The sequence below is a fragment of the Drosophila navojoa genome, chromosome X, assembly GCF_054131105.1.
Source record: "Drosophila navojoa isolate 15081-1374.11 chromosome X, UAZ_NAV_1.0, whole genome shotgun sequence".
Classification (NCBI taxonomy): domain Eukaryota; kingdom Metazoa; phylum Arthropoda; class Insecta; order Diptera; family Drosophilidae; genus Drosophila; species Drosophila navojoa.
The window spans coordinates 29,006,094-29,027,562 of record NC_142895.1 but is presented as its reverse complement, the minus strand read 5'-3'; the positions used below and the strand labels follow the sequence as shown (position 1 = coordinate 29,027,562).

Sequence of the window (21,469 nt, the reverse complement as noted above, 5' to 3'; positions counted from 1 at the left end):
TAATATTGAAAATTTACTTGTAACTTTTTATTAAAAAAAAACATGAAAGATATCCTAGATTTAATAAACATTTCATCCGATACCTTGCAACATCGATGCTTTTGATTTGATATTTTTATAAGTACGATGCTTTTCTTTTGATGCTTCCTATGAGTACATGATCGATACTTTGCATTCGATATCGTGTCCCTACACACGAGTATCTGTTCCAATTTTAAGTCTCTACCTTTAATAGCGCATAAATAAACTGCGTTCATACGGACAGACGTGAAGAAGTGAGACATACATCAGGTGTCTTCAACTAGGTTTAGTGGATGGAAATGTCACCTTTTCTAACTCGATTAAACTGCCTCTGTATATCCCGGTATACGCAATAATAACCGGTGGTGTGAACGTGGACACGCCCGTATGCTTCGGCATTCACGACGGGGGTAGTGAGTAGCCTCTACTCCCCAACCAATGCGTGTTAAGTTTTGCATGATGCCACAGGAACTGGACTCCATTGATTTATCAATGGTATATTGATTGGTGCCAATAGGGTCAACGAAATCATGGATAATGTTAGTTTCTGAGGCATATTGTGCAAATTGATTAAACTTCTTGGTAGGTAATGTTTCATTTTTTTCTAAAATATTTTTGTATACAATACATATATATATATATATATATATATATATATATAGAAGAGAAATTTAGTTTTGGATGGAACTGCAATTAAAGTGAGACAATAGTCAAAACTTCATTAACATAAGATTATCAGCACAAATAAAATAAATAAAATTAAGAGAAATAAATTTTTTTATTGAATTATATAACTATGTATAAATTTAGTAATTAATAAAAGTTAAAAATATTAATTACAATGAAGCGATGATTGCTGAGCCCAACAGGTATTATATTTTTATTTTATTAAAATTTTTTTTTTTTTATAATTAATTACTACAAACATTAATTTAAAAATTATAAAAAAATAAATATGGTAAAATTAATATAAAGTTTTATTTTGATTAATAACCGCTGTAATTTATTTAATAAATTAAAAAATTTTAGGTATAGAATTTGATCAAAATTGCTAAACAGCAGCAACACTTGATTTTTGTGCCGACATAATATAAACACGTCGTATCTAAAGTATCTGCAATATTTTGCGCCGAGTGATTTGTAGTATCAGTTTTTTGGTTGCTAGCGATGCGGATTTGATGCCATATTCATGTACGAAATGGCCCGTTCCACAAATCACAAGTAATGGCAGTGTTCGAAAACAAATTGTTTTCTTAAACAAATTGGTAATCAAGACGTTTTTTAAATAACTTCGACTGGGAAGCGCAAAAGCAGTTCCGTTACTTTTACATTATACGCAAAAGTAAAAGTGGTTTCGCTAATTTTCTGCCACTTTTCAATAAGAGCTTGTTTTAAGTCGGCTTGTTTTGTTTTTGCCCATTTTGACTATATGGGCAGAATGCTTGGGGTCGTTGTCATGTTGATATGTGAACGAGCTTGGTAGTTGCAGTATTTCGGTTCTCTTTTAAAATATTTAGGTACAAATGCTTGTCCATCATTCCGTCTACACACACTTGCAGCAGACACGCAATCCCCGATCATCACACCAAAACCGCCATGCTTAACTGTTGTAATATTGTTTTGGTATTTGCCTTAATCGTGCAAATTCACGATAAAATTTTCTTCTGAGCTACCGATTTTTCTTTTAGCTTAGGTGACTTCATTAAATATGTAAGTAAGAAGACTCCAGTCGAGATTGCTAGACTAGGAGATACCCTCCAATCTGATAAATGTGAAAACACTAAGAAGTGGAAATTGTAGCCTCTTTAGAAAATTAAATTTTTGTTTTAAATTACACTTTTTCTCAAATTTTGTAATTGTTGACGGCTGAAATTTAATTCTACTGTCAAAGGTTCGATACTTTTTTACCTCACATTGGCATTTATCGAAAAATCTCCTTTAAAATTCACACTGTCTGTCAATTTATCCGTTTTCCATTTCTGACATTGTCAAGTTCGGTTGTCAAACAAAAAAGTTAAATTACACAAGAAAATTCCGAAAGAATCATTTAAGCAAAAAGTGCGAGAAGTATAGCTGCAGAGCAAGCAATTCAAAGTCAAATCGCTTAAAACTGTGAGTAACCAACATAAATGAAACAAGACTATGCATTAAACCGTACTATAGCTTACTTGTTTCAAACCAAATATACGAAATGCAATTTTCATTAAATTTTCTTTTGCCAACCATTTTCCATGTATTTTATATTACATTTTGTATATTGCATATCAATGCTTTGTTTTCTGTCAATTTATTTCTCTTAACTTTATTTATTTTATTTGTGCTGATAATCTTATGTTAATGAAGTTTTGACTATTGTCTCACTTTAATTGCAGTTCCATCCATAAAATAAAGAATGCACTAAAAACTAAATTTCTCTTCTGTGGCTTTAAGGTGGCATCATACAATGCATGCATCCATCCAATCCCAATCGAAGTCAACGCAAACATTGGACTGCGTATTCGGAAATTCCTTCAGCTTGAATAATTTTGTCATCATTAAAAGAGTCGAATTTCATTTTTTTAATACATCGACCGATGAAGGTATGTTCTTTTGCTTGTGTATATATATATATATATATATATATATATATGTATTGTATACAAAAATATTTTAGAAAAAAATGAAACATTACCTACCAAGAAGTTTAATCAATTTGCACAATATGCCTCAGAAACTAACATTATCCATGATTTCGTTGACCCTATTGGCACCAATCAATATACCATTGATAAATCAATGGAGTCCAGTTCCTGTGGCATCATGCAAAACTTAACACGCATTGGTTGGGGAGTAGAGGCTACTCACTACCCCCGTCGTGAATGCCGAAGCATACGGGCGTGTCCACGCTCACACCACCGGTTATTATTGCGTATACCGGGATATACAGAGGCAGTTTAATCGAGTTAGAAAAGGTGACATTTCCATCCACTAAACCTAGTTGAAGACACCTGATGTATGTCTCACTTCTTCACGTCTGTCCGTATGAACGCAGTTTATTTATGCGCTATGAAAGGTAGAGACTTAAAATTGGAACAGATACTCGTGTGTATCTCCGATTTATGAAATGTTACAATTTTACCAATCCGCTAAAAATCGGAATGTAGATCCGCGTCGATCATCCGTATGAGCTATGGCGGATATATCTATGCCCATTAGGGGCGTGGCAAATATGATTAAACGGTATCTCCTAGAGTTTTATAGCAAGAACGTTAAAGTTTTGCTCGTGAGTTAATGTTTTGATTCTACAAAGATTGATTATTATATGTCTACGCCTCTTAGGGGCGTGGCAAATCGCACCTTAAGATATAATGATTTTTAAAATTCTACTATATTTTGGACACTTTAGCTAGAGACCTTAAATTTTGTATATATACTCGGACTGTCCGCCCACAGAGGGCGTGGCAAACCGCAAAAGTTTTTATCCTATGGTATTTGTTTTTTTCAGTCTCATTTGAATACTTTTTACTCTACTATCTCCCTTGAAGCATACTTAGCATCACAGGATTAACTTATCTACTAATTTAGGTAGAGCGTAGGTTTGCGAAATGTCGTCTTTTTAACCTGCAAATGGGTCTCGAGCTTGGCAGTTTTCTTGCGAGACGGTTGGCGTGGGTCTTAGGGCGGTCATTGTACCGACTCGAATGGCTCACTGGAAAATTTGCAATTTTTGACTGAATTATTGTAAATGAACTTTAAATTGTTTTTTTGACATTCCTAAGTCTATTAGATGCGTTGCATCTAAAGGAAACTGTGTAATCATGCCGATTACTAGTTTCTCTAAAACCATTTTATTCGAAAGGAAATTGTTTTAGCGATGATCAACATATGTCCTTGACGTGTAGTCACTATCAGATATTTTAACGACTCTGCTTGTAGAATATGCTGTGAAATTTCCTATTCGAGTGCCTTTTTGCGTGCATTTCATACATTCATTGAAGGATGAATGACCTTCTAAGCCACTTAAAAAAGCTTTAACGGGGGCATTGCATATAAATAACTTGCATTTAACTTTTACTTTAGTTGTTCCTACCCTTATACCGTCTAAATCTATACGTTGTAACTCCTGAGCAAAATCATTGAAGACATTAGCAGGATTGGATTAGCAGGTTTTTCATTTCCTAAAAATGTTCCAATCATGCAAACTTCACTGTCTTGAACAAAGACCATGCGACAAGATTTCTTTGTACATATTTCTCGATGCCCAGATGTAGATAGTTTCCCGGAGCTACCGTCCTTAAACTGGTTTCTCTCAATGGTTAACTAAACAAGTAAGAAGACTCTAGTCGAGACTGCTCGACTAGGAGATACCCTGAACCCTCCAAGCTGATATTCTTATCATTCTGCACTTCTTTTATGCACGCACACATATATACACATGCATCCACCCTCACGCGCCCGCGCTCTGCTAACTGCGCAGTAAGCAGCGACTGCGATTGGGCTGCGCTCCAGTGTGGGCAATAGTATGAGAATTTACTTGGTGAATAACTTCTTTTGTAAACATACGATCTTAATAATCTTTTCAGGGCGTAATTATATGGTCAAAATGTGTGTACATTCCATTTCTAGTACTTGAAATACGTTTTTTACCAATTGGGGGCGAAGGGGGCGTGGTATCCAAAATCTGTTGATTAAAAAATGTTTGTATTCATCATATGTATAAACACAGTAAATCTGAAGTCTCCACGTCTAATAGTACTCCGATGAGGCTGAAAAGCATAGCATTAGCAACCACTCAAAAGGTAAGTGCTACTTCACTCGTTTTTGTGCTCTCAGAGTGTTGCCGAAACTTTTTCAGCAAAGGTAACAAAACCGAGGGCTGAAAGTAGCTAAAAGTAGCCAACTTTCTTCTAAAATAGCTGAAAACGTAGCAGATAAGGAAACAGTGCTGTTTTTTCATAGAAAGTCAACTTTATAAATTTAATTCTAATGATATTTCATCTTTGACCGTCAACTCGTCATTTTCAGCATTGTCGCTTTTATAATTCGTTTGAAAATTTTTGTAGCAATCGACCTTAAAAAGTAGCCAGATCTAGCTAAAAAAATAGCTGATTCGGCAACAACAAAATAGCTGATTCGGCAACACTGATGCTTTTTACAAAAGCAGCGACTATACAATTCTCAAATGGTTCAAGCATGGCGAGAGTGGTACAAATGCGCACAACAGAGCTGCAGCAGGGTTTAATCAACCGTCACTGGGTTCTCCCAGTTGTACAGTTTATCGAAAGTTTTTGGCATTAAACTTCTTGTTTTTTTTCTGTAAAAAACTGGTAAGTGTGCACTTTCGAGACTGAACGACTGGGAGTTCGCTGGTGCCGGATTTCGTACGATAAATATGCTACCAATTTCAAATATGTAGCAAGCTGTAGGATAAATTAAGAAGTAGGGTTTAAATTTAAAATAATAAGTATTATAAATTATTTAGGGTTGCTAACTTGGCCTTCTACTGGTCAGATCTTGTCTTTTTGAACTGCCGAATGCAGGAAATATTGTAAACTAGCTGCTGGCGGAAAATTTGGTATTTTTAAAATCAAACTGGTAGTTAAATACTGTTGAGGGTGGGTTATCTTAAATGAAACACAGTATATGTAGGTGCAACGCAATAAATTTATTTAACACAACAAAAGTATTCAGTAACAAGTACACTACTTCACGTACCGCGACGATTTGAACTTAACTGACCGAGCCGACACACTGACATTGATCTTACACAATGAACTTACAGAATGGACTCTGGCTCGATTTACAGCATGCTTATATACTTACTTCTATTACGTATCGAATGTTCTGGATGTCTCCTTATGCTTCTATGTTTACGTCTATTTCATATGGAATGTATGCATGTACATAATCCAGAACATTCGGTTTCTTATTCTAGAGACAAATGTGCGATCAGCCGACGACTGTGTTTACCGTTAAGTCAAATGCTTACTTGATGTTGATGATGAGTTTTTCGAGATTATTCCACAACAAATATTATCATCAGAGAACAGTTCTTGCAAAATTGTTGTCTCGTGGCAGCTTTCGACGGTTACAGCTAACGCCAAGTGCAATTTAAGTTCCTTCTACTGCTCTTCGATTCTGCATTACTGCTCGAGTGGCGCGATCAAGCGCACTCTAGATTGTTGGGGTCGGGGCTGCGAAGGCGTGCTGTGGGGCGTTAGTGGGGCCACTACGATCGGTAGACCGCGGATCGAGGAACGCCCAGCGTTGCCGCCGGCGATCACTCAAGACCACGCGATTTTACTGCCAGAGTTTTGACCTTCCGGCGAACGGGTCGTGACCTCGTTCCAATTACCTATTAGTGTAATTGTGGTTATGATTAGTAAACTAGTAAACTAACTACGAATAAATACGCATTACCTTACTTTATTAACCTTGTTGCTTAATAACCTTTATATTTGCTAATCAATTTTATTTTCCTCTTTTGAACGCGTCTGCTCACATCGAGAGCTCCAGACTCTAAACTGGCGCGCAGCTTTCGATCCCTTTATTCCGCCTTTGCAGCTTTCACCACGCGACTAGGAATGCAGCTCACCACGACGAGCCGCAGGGTTGCATTGCTGATCGCGCGCGCGCTTAATTATTTGAATCTTCGCTTATATCCTTAATCTAAATGTTACAAAACTTACATCTAATTATTAACTACTTAGTGCTACCTTACAAACTAACGCTTATTCTACTTACTGCCTAATAATAATCAGCGAATCTCAACTTACATCCTACAGCAAAAATATAAACAATGATTTCAAAATATACAAACATGTAAGGTGGGCAAGAAAAAATGCCACCTTACAATACATTTTAACAAAACCTTTATACCCTGATTTCCCATTTTCAATGGGTTCAGGCAGATTTTTGATTTTTAAAATTTCTCAAGCTTTTAGCATTGAACTGGCATCGTCAGTTACACTGCAAATAGTTTTTTCAAAGATATGCCAAGATGTTAATATATCTTTTAAGCTAGGTACACACGATGCAAACAATTTGCAGCAAGTTGATCAAATTTGCACGTTTGAACATGAGTGCAAACATTTTGCTGCAATCAAAAAATTTGCAATAATTGTTTGCGGCAACTTTTTTGCTTATCGTCTGAATACAGAATTTTAGCATTAGCATTCTGCAAAATGGTATTCTTATCCCATATTGCACCAGGGATCGCACAATTTGTTTAGAATTTCCTCCTATATTCCATAGGGGTGTCAGGATTTGATATTGACTCTACAACTCTACAACGTAAATTACTGTAGTGTACATTTTCAACCATTAGAACAAATATATTGTTCTTGTCAAGCAAGGGACCACTGATTGTTGGAATATAGTTAACCGCGCCAACTTTAACAATTCCAACACTATCGAGAACCTTACGACAAATTTTGTCGAACTCGGCACTACGAACAAGGGTGGCCCCTTTTCACTGAATCTTGGCGGAACAGGATAATTCTCACGTACTAAAATAATGCGATACTCAAACACAGCCAGACAGACTCTGTAAAGAGCGTAAAGGTTTGGGGTACGCTGCTCTGGTTGTAAGCTAGAGATGTAAACAGAGAGTAGCTCAAGTTTACTCAACGCCACGGCTTGCAATGGATAGCATCATTGCCTTTACGTTGGCAATTTCCTTCAGCCGCATGTCGACTTCTTCCGGCGTGGCTCCAGCGTAAAATTCATCTTTAATCTTCTGGTCGTATCGTTCATTTGTTTCTTTTCCTGTAACCCGTCGATGTGCCTCCATTCTGCTATTACTATTCTTAGCATGGGATTTCGATCCTTTCCTTGGTCTTTTGAAGTTTCGTTGGGAGTTATTTTTCCCGGTAGTGGCTCGTTCATCCTCCTGGATGGTGGATTTTATATTATTTCTTCCTTCCATTATTGGTGAAACTTGATAGCAAGTCCTATATCAGATCTTAAAACCAACTTAAAACTTAACTTGGTTGCGTCAGTTGTTTGCTTGTTTGCATGTGCTGTTTGCTTTCAGTCGCAATATTGCAGCAAGCAAACCAAATGTGATATCGCGAGAAAACGATTGAATTATTAGCAATATAATAAATCTAGATAATAAATTAATTCATTTTAAAATTTTAAAATAGAAAAAAAATTTTTATTGAATTATATAACTATGTATAAATTTAGTAATTAATGAAAGTTAAAAATATTAATTACAATGAAGCGATGATTGCTGAGCCCAACAGGTATTATATTTTTATTTTATTAAAAATTTTTTTTTTTTTTATAGTTAATTACTACAAACATTAATTTAAAAATTATAAAAAAATAAATATGGTAAAATTAATATAAAGTTTTATTTTGATTAATAACCGCTGTAATTTATTTAATAAATTACAAAATTTTAGGTATAGAATTTGATCAAAATTGCTAAACAGCAGCAACTCTTGATTTTTGTGCCGACATAATATAAACACGTCGTATCTAAAGTATCTGCAATATTTTGCGCCGAGTGATTTGTAGTGTCATTTTTTTGGTTGCTAGCGATGCGGATTTGATGCCATATTCATGTACGAAATGGCCCGTTCCACAAATCACAAGTAATGGCAGTAGTTCGAAAACAAATTGTTTTCTTAAACAAATTGGTAATCAAGACGTTTTTTAAATAACTTCGACTGGGAAGCGCAAAAGCAGTTCCGTTACTTTTACATTATACGCAAAAGTAAAAGTGGTTTCGCTAATTTTCTGCCACTTTTCAATAAGAGCTTGTTTTAAGTCGGCTTGTTTTGTTTTTGCCCATTTTGACTATATGGGCAGAATGCTTGGGGTCGTTGTCATGTTGATATGTGAACGAGCTTGGTAGTTGCAGTATTTCGGTTCTCTTTTAAAATATTTAGGTACAAATGCTTGTCCATCATTCCGTCTACACACACTTGCAGCAGACACGCAATCCCCGATCATCACACCAAAACCGCCATGCTTAACTGTTGTAATATTGTTTTGGTATTTGCCTTAATCGTGCAAATTCACGATAAAATTTTCTTCTGAGCTACCGATTTTTCTTTTAGCTTAGGTGACTTCATTAAATATGTAAGTAAGAAGACTCCAGTCGAGATTGCTAGACTAGGAGATACCCTCCAATCTGATAAATGTGAAAACACTAAGAAGTGGAAATTGTAGCCTCTTTAGAAAATTAAATTTTTGTTTTAAATTACACTTTTTCTCAAATTTTGTAATTGTTGACGGCTGAAATTTAATTCTACTGTCAAAGGTTCTATACTTTTTTACCTCACATTGGCATTTATCGAAAAATCTCCTTTAAAATTCACATGTTTGTCAATTTATCCGTTTTCCATTTCTGACATTGTCAAGTTCGGTTGTCAAACAAAAAAGTTAAATTACACAAGAAAATTCCGAAAGAATCATTTAAGCAAAAAGTGCGAGAAGTATAGCTGCAGAGCAAGCAATTCAAAGTCAAATCGCTTAAAACTGTGAGTAACCAACATAAATGAAACAAGACTATGCATTAAACCGTACTATAGCTTACTTGTTTCAAACCAAATATACGAAATGCAATTTTCATTAAATTTTCTTTTGCCAACCATTTTCCATGTATTTTATATTACATTTTGTATATTGCATATCAATGCTTTGTTTTCTGTCAATTTATTTCTCTTAACTTTATTTATTTTATTTGTGCTGATAATCTTATGTTAATGAAGTTTTGACTATTGTCTCACTTTAATTGCAGTTCCATCCATAAAATAAAGAATGCACTAAAAACTAAATTTCTCTTCTGTGGCTTTAAGGTGGCATCATACAATGCATGCATCCATCCAATCCCAATCGAAGTCAACGCAAACATTGGACTGCGTATTCGGAAATTCCTTCAGCTTGAATAATTTTGTCATCATTAAAAGAGTCGAATTTCATTTTTTTAATACATCGACCGATGAAGGTATGTTCTTTTGCTTATATATATATATATATATATATATATATATATATATATGTATTGTATACAAAAATATTTTAGAAAAAAATGAAACATTACCTACCAAGAAGTTTAATCAATTTGCACAATATGCCTCAGAAACTAACATTATCCATGATTTCGTTGACCCTATTGGCACCAATCAATATACCATTGATAAATCAATGGAGTCCAGTTCCTGTGGCATCATGCAAAACTTAACACGCATTGGTTGGGGAGTAGAGGCTACTCACTACCCCCGTCGTGAATGCCGAAGCATACGGGCGTGTCCACGCTCACACCACCGGTTATTATTGCGTATACCGGGATATACAGAGGCAGTTTAATCGAGTTAGAAAAGGTGACATTTCCATCCACTAAACCTAGTTGAAGACACCTGATGTATGTCTCACTTCTTCACGTCTGTCCGTATGAACGCAGTTTATTTATGCGCTATTAAAGGTAGAGACTTAAAATTGGAACAGATACTCGTGTGTATCTCCGATTTATGAAATGTTACAATTTTACCAATCCGCTAAAAATCGGAATGTAGATCCGCGTCGATCATCCGTATGAGCTATGGCGGATATATCTATGCCCATTAGGGGCGTGGCAAATATGATTAAACGGTATCTCCTAGAGTTTTATAGCAAGAACGTTAAAGTTTTGCTCGTGAGTTAATGTTTTGATTCTACAAAGATTGATTATTATATGTCTACGCCTCTTAGGGGCGTGGCAAATCGCACCTTAAGATATAATGATTTTTAAAATTCTACTATATTTTGGACACTTTAGCTAGAGACCTTAAATTTTGTATATATACTCGGACTGTCCGCCCACAGAGGGCGTGGCAAACCGCAAAAGTTTTTATCCTATGGTATTTGTTTTTTTCAGTCTCATTTGAATACTTTTTACTCTACTATCTCCCTTGAAGCATACTTAGCATCACAGGATTAACTTATCTACTAATTTAGGTAGAGCGTAGGTTTGCGAAATGTCGTCTTTTTAACCTGCAAATGGGTCTCGAGCTTGGCAGTTTTCTTGCGAGACGGTTGGCGTGGGTCTTAGGGCGGTCATTGTACCGACTCGAATGGCTCACTGGAAAATTTGCAATTTTTGACTGAATTATTGTAAATGAACTTTAAATTGTTTTTTTGACATTCCTAAGTCTATTAGATGCGTTGCATCTAAAGGAAACTGTGTAATCATGCCGATTACTAGTTTCTCTAAAACCATTTTATTCGAAAGGAAATTGTTTTAGCGATGATCAACATATGTCCTTGACGTGTAGTCACTATCAGATATTTTAACGACTCTGCTTGTAGAATATGCTGTGAAATTTCCTATTCGAGTGCCTTTTTGCGTGCATTTCATACATTCATTGAAGGATGAATGACCTTCTAAGCCACTTAAAAAAGCTTTAACGGGGGCATTGCATATAAATAACTTGCATTTAACTTTTACTTTAGTTGTTCCTACCCTTATACCGTCTAAATCTATACGTTGTAACTCCTGAGCAAAATCATTGAAGACATTAGCAGGATTGGATTAGCAGGTTTTTCATTTCCTAAAAATGTTCCAATCATGCAAACTTCACTGTCTTGAACAAAGACCATGCGACAAGATTTCTTTGTACATATTTCTCGATGCCCAGATGTAGATAGTTTCCCGGAGCTACCGTCCTTAAACTGGTTTCTCTCAATGGTTAACTAAACAAGTAAGAAGACTCTAGTCGAGACTGCTCGACTAGGAGATACCCTGAACCCTCCAAGCTGATATTCTTATCATTCTGCACTTCTTTTATGCACGCACACATATATACACATGCATCCACCCTCACGCGCCCGCGCTCTGCTAACTGCGCAGTAAGCAGCGACTGCGATTGGGCTGCGCTCCAGTGTGGGCAATAGTATGAGAATTTACTTGGTGAATAACTTCTTTTGTAAACATACGATCTTAATAATCTTTTCAGGGCGTAATTATATGGTCAAAATGTGTGTACATTCCATTTCTAGTACTTGAAATACGTTTTTTACCAATTGGGGGCGAAGGGGGCGTGGTATCCAAAATCTGTTGATTAAAAAATGTTTGTATTCATCATATGTATAAACACAGTAAATCTGAAGTCTCCACGTCTAATAGTACTCCGATGAGGCTGAAAAGCATAGCATTAGCAACCACTCAAAAGGTAAGTGCTACTTCACTCGTTTTTGTGCTCTCAGAGTGTTGCCGAAACTTTTTCAGCAAAGGTAACAAAACCGAGGGCTGAAAGTAGCTAAAAGTAGCCAACTTTCTTCTAAAATAGCTGAAAACGTAGCAGATAAGGAAACAGTGCTGTTTTTTCATAGAAAGTCAACTTTATAAATTTAATTCTAATGATATTTCATCTTTGACCGTCAACTCGTCATTTTCAGCATTGTCGCTTTTATAATTCGTTTGAAAATTTTTGTAGCAATCGACCTTAAAAAGTAGCCAGATCTAGCTAAAAAAATAGCTGATTCGGCAACAACAAAATAGCTGATTCGGCAACACTGATGCTTTTTACAAAAGCAGCGACTATACAATTCTCAAATGGTTCAAGCATGGCGAGAGTGGTACAAATGCGCACAACAGAGCTGCAGCAGGGTTTAATCAACCGTCACTGGGTTCTCCCAGTTGTACAGTTTATCGAAAGTTTTTGGCATTAAACTTCTTGTTTTTTTTTCTGTAAAAAACTGGTAAGTGTGCACTTTCGAGACTGAACGACTGGGAGTTCGCTGGTGCCGGATTTCGTACGATAAATATGCTACCAATTTCAAATATGTAGCAAGCTGTAGGATAAATTAAGAAGTAGGGTTTAAATTTAAAATAATAAGTATTATAAATTATTTAGGGTTGCTAACTTGGCCTTCTACTGGTCAGATCTTGTCTTTTTGAACTGCCGAATGCAGGAAATATTGTAAACTAGCTGCTGGCGGAAAATTTGGTATTTTTAAAATCAAACTGGTAGTTAAATACTGTTGAGGGTGAAAAGTATTCAGTAACAAGTACACTACTTCACGTACCGCGACGATTTGAACTTAACTGACCGAGCCGACACACTGACATTGATCTTACACAATGAACTTACAGAATGGACTCTGGCTCGATTTACAGCATGCTTATATACTTACTTCTATTACGTATCGAATGTTCTGGATGTCTCCTTATGCTTCTATGTTTACGTCTATTTCATATGGAATGTATGCATGTACATAATCCAGAACATTCGGTTTCTTATTCTAGAGACAAATGTGCGATCAGCCGACGACTGTGTTTACCGTTAAGTCAAATGCTTACTTGATGTTGATGATGAGTTTTTCGAGATTATTCCACAACAAATATTATCATCAGAAAACAGTTCTTGCAAAATTGTTGTCTCGTGGCAGCTTTCGACGGTTACAGCTAACGCCAAGTGCAATTTAAGTTCCTTCTACTGCTCTTCGATTCTGCATTACTGCTCGAGTGGCGCGATCAAGCGCACTCTAGATTGTTGGGGTCGGGGCTGCGAAGGCGTGCTGTGGGGCGTTAGTGGGGCCACTACGATCGGTAGACCGCGGATCGAGGAACGCCCAGCGTTGCCGCCGGCGATCACTCAAGACCACGCGATTTTACTGCCAGAGTTTTGACCTTCCGGCGAACGGGTCGTGACCTCGTTCCAATTACCTATTAGTGTAATTGTGGTTATGATTAGTAAACTAGTAAACTAACTACGAATAAATACGCATTACCTTACTTTATTAACCTTGTTGCTTAATAACCTTTATATTTGCTAATCAATTTTATTTTCCTCTTTTGAACGCGTCTGCTCACATCGAGAGCTCCAGACTCTAAACTGGCGCGCAGCTTTCGATCCCTTTATTCCGCCTTTGCAGCTTTCACCACGCGACTAGGAATGCAGCTCACCACGACGAGCCGCAGGGTTGCATTGCTGATCGCGCGCGCGCTTAATTATTTGAATCTTCGCTTATATCCTTAATCTAAATGTTACAAAACTTACATCTAATTATTAACTACTTAGTGCTACCTTACAAACTAACGCTTATTCTACTTACTGCCTAATAATAATCAGCGAATCTCAACTTACATCCTACAGCAAAAATATAAACAATGATTTCAAAATATACAAACATGTAAGGTGGGCAAGAAAAAATGCCACCTTACAATACATTTTAACAAAACCTTTATACCCTGATTTCCCATTTTCAATGGGTTCAGGCAGATTTTTGATTTTTAAAATTTCTCAAGCTTTTAGCATTGAACTGGCATCGTCAGTTACACTGCAAATAGTTTTTTCAAAGATATGCCAAGATGTTAATATATCTTTTAAGCTAGGTACACACGATGCAAACAATTTGCAGCAAGTTGATCAAATTTGCACGTTTGAACATGAGTGCAAACATTTTGCTGCAATCAAAAAATTTGCAATAATTGTTTGCGGCAACTTTTTTGCTTATCGTCTGAATACAGAATTTTAGCATTAGCATTCTGCAAAATGGTATTCTTATCCCATATTGCACCAGGGATCGCACAATTTGTTTAGAATTTCCTCCTATATTCCATAGGGGTGTCAGGATTTGATATTGACTCTACAACTCTACAACGTAAATTACTGTAGTGTACATTTTCAACCATTAGAACAAATATATTGTTCTTGTCAAGCAAGGGACCACTGATTGTTGGAATATAGTTAACCGCGCCAACTTTAACAATTCCAACACTATCGAGAACCTTACGACAAATTTTGTCGAACTCGGCACTACGAACAAGGGTGGCCCCTTTTCACTGAATCTTGGCGGAACAGGATAATTCTCACGTACTAAAATAATGCGATACTCAAACACAGCCAGACAGACTCTGTAAAGAGCGTAAAGGTTTGGGGTACGCTGCTCTGGTTGTAAGCTAGAGATGTAAACAGAGAGTAGCTCAAGTTTACTCAACGCCACGGCTTGCAATGGATAGCATCATTGCCTTTACGTTGGCAATTTCCTTCAGCCGCATGTCGACTTCTTCCGGCGTGGCTCCAGCGTAAAATTCATCTTTAATCTTCTGGTCGTATCGTTCATTTGTTTCTTTTCCTGTAACCCGTCGATGTGCCTCCATTCTGCTATTACTATTCTTAGCATGGGATTTCGATCCTTTCCTTGGTCTTTTGAAGTTTCGTTGGGAGTTATTTTTCCCGGTAGTGGCTCGTTCATCCTCCTGGATGGTGGATTTTATATTATTTCTTCCTTCCATTATTGGTGAAACTTGATAGCAAGTCCTATATCAGATCTTAAAACCAACTTAAAACTTAACTTGGTTGCGTCAGTTGTTTGCTTGTTTGCATGTGCTGTTTGCTTTCAGTCGCAATATTGCAGCAAGCAAACCAAATGTGATATCGCGAGAAAACGATTGAATTATTAGCAATATAATAAATCTAGATAATAAATTAATTCATTTTAAAATTTTAAAATAGAAAAAAAAATTTTATTGAATTATATAACTATGTATAAATTTAGTAATTAATGAAAGTTAAAAATATTAATTACAATGAAGCGATGATTGCTGAGCCCAACAGGTATTATATTTTTATTTTATTAAAAATTTTTTTTTTTTTATAGTTAATTACTACAAACATTAATTTAAAAATTATAAAAAAATAAATATGGTAAAATTAATATAAAGTTTTATTTTGATTAATAACCGCTGTAATTTATTTAATAAATTACAAAATTTTAGGTATAGAATTTGATCAAAATTGCTAAACAGCAGCAACTCTTGATTTTTGTGCCGACATAATATAAACACGTCGTATCTAAAGTATCTGCAATATTTTGCGCCGAGTGATTTGTAGTGTCATTTTTTTGGTTGCTAGCGATGCGGATTTGATGCCATATTCATGTACGAAATGGCCCGTTCCACAAATCACAAGTAATGGCAGTATTCGAAAACAAATTGTTTTCTTAAACAAATTGGTAATCAAGACGTTTTTTAAATAACTTCGACTGGGAAGCGCAAAAGCAGTTCCGTTACTTTTACATTATACGCAAAAGTAAAAGTGGTTTCGCTAATTTTCTGCCACTTTTCAATAAGAGCTTGTTTTAAGTCGGCTTGTTTTGTTTTTGCCCATTTTGACTATATGGGCAGAATGCTTGGGGTCGTTGTCATGTTGATATGTGAACGAGCTTGGTAGTTGCAGTATTTCGGTTCTCTTTTAAAATATTTAGGTACAAATGCTTGTCCATCATTCCGTCTACACACACTTGCAGCAGACACGCAATCCCCGATCATCACACCAAAACCGCCATGCTTAACTGTTGTAATATTGTTTTGGTATTTGCCTTAATCGTGCAAATTCACGATAAAATTTTCTTCTGAGCTACCGATTTTTCTTTTAGCTTAGGTGACTTCATTAAATATGTAAGTAAGAAGACTCCAGTCGAGATTGCTAGACTAGGAGATACCCTCCAATCTGATAAATGTGAAAACACTAAGAAGTGGAAATTGTAGCCTCTTTAGAAAATTAAATTTTTGTTTTAAATTACACTTTTTCTCAAATTTTGTAATTGTTGACGGCTGAAATTTAATTCTACTGTCAAAGGTTCTATACTTTTTTACCTCACATTGGCATTTATCGAAAAATCTCCTTTAAAATTCACATGTTTGTCAATTTATCCGTTTTCCATTTCTGACATTGTCAAGTTCGGTTGTCAAACAAAAAAGTTAAATTACACAAGAAAATTCCGAAAGAATCATTTAAGCAAAAAGTGCGAGAAGTATAGCTGCAGAGCAAGCAATTCAAAGTCAAATCGCTTAAAACTGTGAGTAACCAACATAAATGAAACAAGACTATGCATTAAACCGTACTATAGCTTACTTGTTTCAAACCAAATATACGAAATGCAATTTTCATTAAATTTTCTTTTGCCAACCATTTTCCATGTATTTTATATTACATTTTGTATATTGCATATCAATGCTTTGTTTTCTGTCAATTTATTTCTCTTAACTTTATTTATTTTATTTGTGCTGATAATCTTATGTTAATGAAGTTTTGACTATTGTCTCACTTTAATTGCAGTTCCATCCATAAAATAAAGAATGCACTAAAAACTAAATTTCTCTTCTGTGGCTTTAAGGTGGCATCATACAATGCATGCATCCATCCAATCCCAATCGAAGTCAACGCAAACATTGGACTGCGTATTCGGAAATTCCTTCAGCTTGAATAATTTTGTCATCATTAAAAGAGTCGAATTTCATTTTTTTAATACATCGACCGATGAAGGTATGTTCTTTTGCTTATATATATATATATATATATATATATATATATATATATATATATATATATATATATATATATATATATATATATGTATTGTATACAAAAATATTTTAGAAAAAAATGAAACATTACCTACCAAGAAGTTTAATCAATTTGCACAATATGCCTCAGAAACTAACATTATCCATGATTTCGTTGACCCTATTGGCACCAATCAATATACCATTGATAAATCAATGGAGTCCAGTTCCTGTGGCATCATGCAAAACTTAACACGCATTGGTTGGGGAGTAGAGGCTACTCACTACCCCCGTCGTGAATGCCGAAGCATACGGGCGTGTCCACGCTCACACCACCGGTTATTATTGCGTATACCGGGATATACAGAGGCAGTTTAATCGAGTTAGAAAAGGTGACATTTCCATCCACTAAACCTAGTTGAAGACACCTGATGTATGTCTCACTTCTTCACGTCTGTCCGTATGAACGCAGTTTATTTATGCGCTATTAAAGGTAGAGACTTAAAATTGGAACAGATACTCGTGTGTATCTCCGATTTATGAAATGTTACAATTTTACCAATCCGCTAAAAATCGGAATGTAGATCCGCGTCGATCATCCGTATGAGCTATGGCGGATATATCTATGCCCATTAGGGGCGTGGCAAATATGATTAAACGGTATCTCCTAGAGTTTTATAGCAAGAACGTTAAAGTTTTGCTCGTGAGTTAATGTTTTGATTCTACAAAGATTGATTATTATATGTCTACGCCTCTTAGGGGCGTGGCAAATCGCACCTTAAGATATAATGATTTTTAAAATTCTACTATATTTTGGACACTTTAGCTAGAGACCTTAAATTTTGTATATATACTCGGACTGTCCGCCCACAGAGGGCGTGGCAAACCGCAAAAGTTTTTATCCTATGGTATTTGTTTTTTTCAGTCTCATTTGAATACTTTTTACTCTACTATCTCCCTTGAAGCATACTTAGCATCACAGGATTAACTTATCTACTAATTTAGGTAGAGCGTAGGTTTGCGAAATGTCGTCTTTTTAACCTGCAAATGGGTCTCGAGCTTGGCAGTTTTCTTGCGAGACGGTTGGCGTGGGTCTTAGGGCGGTCATTGTACCGACTCGAATGGCTCACTGGAAAATTTGCAATTTTTGACTGAATTATTGTAAATGAACTTTAAATTGTTTTTTTGACATTCCTAAGTCTATTAGATGCGTTGCATCTAAAGGAAACTGTGTAATCATGCCGATTACTAGTTTCTCTAAAACCATTTTATTCGAAAGGAAATTGTTTTAGCGATGATCAACATATGTCCTTGACGTGTAGTCACTATCAGATATTTTAACGACTCTGCTTGTAGAATATGCTGTGAAATTTCCTATTCGAGTGCCTTTTTGCGTGCATTTCATACATTCATTGAAGGATGAATGACCTTCTAAGCCACTTAAAAAAGCTTTAACGGGGGCATTGCATATAAATAACTTGCATTTAACTTTTACTTTAGTTGTTCCTACCCTTATACCGTCTAAATCTATACGTTGTAACTCCTGAGCAAAATCATTGAAGACATTAGCAGGATTGGATTAGCAGGTTTTTCATTTCCTAAAAATGTTCCAATCATGCAAACTTCACTGTCTTGAACAAAGACCATGCGACAAGATTTCTTTGTACATATTTCTCGATGCCCAGATGTAGATAGTTTCCCGGAGCTACCGTCCTTAAACTGGTTTCTCTCAATGGTTAACTAAACAAGTAAGAAGACTCTAGTCGAGACTGCTCGACTAGGAGATACCCTGAACCCTCCAAGCTGATATTCTTATCATTCTGCACTTCTTTTATGCACGCACACATATATACACATGCATCCACCCTCACGCGCCCGCGCTCTGCTAACTGCGCAGTAAGCAGCGACTGCGATTGGGCTGCGCTCCAGTGTGGGCAATAGTATGAGAATTTACTTGGTGAATAACTTCTTTTGTAAACATACGATCTTAATAATCTTTTCAGGGCGTAATTATATGGTCAAAATGTGTGTACATTCCATTTCTAGTACTTGAAATACGTTTTTTACCAATTGGGGGCGAAGGGGGCGTGGTATCCAAAATCTGTTGATTAAAAAATGTTTGTATTCATCATATGTATAAACACAGTAAATCTGAAGTCTCCACGTCTAATAGTACTCCGATGAGGCTGAAAAGCATAGCATTAGCAACCACTCAAAAGGTAAGTGCTACTTCACTCGTTTTTGTGCTCTCAGAGTGTTGCCGAAACTTTTTCAGCAAAGGTAACAAAACCGAGGGCTGAAAGTAGCTAAAAGTAGCCAACTTTCTTCTAAAATAGCTGAAAACGTAGCAGATAAGGAAACAGTGCTGTTTTTTCATAGAAAGTCAACTTTATAAATTTAATTCTAATGATATTTCATCTTTGACCGTCAACTCGTCATTTTCAGCATTGTCGCTTTTATAATTCGTTTGAAAATTTTTGTAGCAATCGACCTTAAAAAGTAGCCAGATCTAGCTAAAAAAATAGCTGATTCGGCAACAACAAAATAGCTGATTCGGCAACACTGATGCTTTTTACAAAAGCAGCGACTATACAATTCTCAAATGGTTCAAGCATGGCGAGAGTGGTACAAATGCGCACAACAGAGCTGCAGCAGGGTTTAATCAACCGTCACTGGGTGCTCCCAGTTGTACAGTTTATCGAAAGTTTTTGGCATTAAACTTCTTGTTTTTTTTTCTGTAAAAAACTGGTAAGTGTGCACTTTCGAGACTGAACGACTGGGAGTTCGCTGGTGCCGGATTTCGTACGATAAATATGCTACCAATTTCAAATATGTAGCAAGCTGTAGGATAAATTAAGAAGTAGGGTTTAAATTTAAAATAATAAGTATTATAAATTATTTAGGGTTGCTAACTTGGCCTTCTACTGGTCAGATCTTGTCTTTTTGAACTGCCGAATGCAGGAAATATTGTAAACTAGCTGCTGGCGGAAAATTTGGTATTTTTAAAATCAAACTGGTAGTTAAATACTGTTGAGGGTGAAAAGTATTCAGTAACAAGTACACTACTTCACGTACCGCGACGATTTGAACTTAACTGACCGAGCCGACACACTGACATTGATCTTACACAATGAACTTACAGAATGGACTCTGGCTCGATTTACAGCATGCTTATATACTTACTTCTATTACGTATCGAATGTTCTGGATGTCTCCTTATGCTTCTATGTTTACGTCTATTTCATATGGAATGTATGCATGTACACAGTGATGTCATTTCCGCTTTTTTGCCGTCAGATTTGGCTTTTTTAAAAGTGCGATAGCGGGAAAAATTTGAAAACAGCGGGCAGCGGGAATTCCAGCTTTTTTGGCAAATTCAAACCGCTTTTTTTCAAAGTAAATTTTTTCTAAATTTTTACAGCTGTTTTAACGATTTATATGTTAATAATAAATATATTGTACGTAAAGTATCGATATTTACTTTAATCGACTAACCTCCTCTTAAAAATGCATACCGATATTGGCGCGTTATCTTTTCTAACATTGTGAAATTCGTTTGCGTAGTAAATCATGCCGAAGGAAGTTTATAGGCAAAAAGTGCGAGATGTGTGGCTGCGGGCCACAGAATTCAAGGATTGGCTAAGGAAGGACTCCACAGACGCAACACGGGCATATTGCAGTTATTGCAAATGCACAATAACTGCCAAATTAAGTGACTTGCAAGCGCATGCGGATACAAAAAAGCACGCAGGCTCAATGCAGGGCTATGTGCAAAACAACAAATTATCTTTTGTTCAATTGCCCACAAAGACAATTGAGCAGGAGGCAGCGCTTTGTCTATTTGTTGCCCAGCATAGCGCAATCGCCCCTGTGAACCATTTAAGCGATCTTTGCCAAAAAAAGTTCGATGACAGCAGTACCGCGTCGAAAATTAAACTGCACCGCACAAAATGTACATACATAATTAAAAACTCATTGGCTCCCCATTTTAATCAAGACCTACATAATGACATTAGCGGTTCCAAATTTAGTTTACTTTTGGATGAATCCACAGATGTTAGTGTAACAAAATTATACCTATAGTTTGCTATTCATATACATATGTAATTAAAGTCAGCTTTTTTGTCAACCTTTTTCCCTTGAATCCAGCTTTTTTCAGCTTTTTTTTTTCCTTGATCCAGCTTT

The 21,469-nt window shown here is 36.1% G+C and overlaps 2 long non-coding RNA genes across 2 annotated transcripts in view; one reads left to right on the top strand and one right to left on the bottom strand.

The window, feature by feature from the left end:
• Nucleotides 1-1,983: 1,983 nt before the first annotated feature.
• LOC149090787 (uncharacterized) lies at nucleotides 1,984-20,227 on the top strand. The gene is made up of 4 exons (XR_016197545.1): nucleotides 1,984-2,133; nucleotides 2,394-2,600; nucleotides 9,755-9,961; nucleotides 17,058-20,227. It is a non-coding gene; the product is annotated as an uncharacterized LOC149090787 (long non-coding RNA).
• The window catches only part of LOC149090784 (uncharacterized), a 59,192-nt gene continuing 51,470 nt past the window's right edge, over nucleotides 13,748-21,469 (bottom strand). The window contains exon 2 of the long non-coding RNA XR_016197550.1: nucleotides 13,748-13,824. This is a non-coding gene — a long non-coding RNA (uncharacterized LOC149090784). The remainder of the gene's footprint in view (nucleotides 13,825-21,469) is intronic.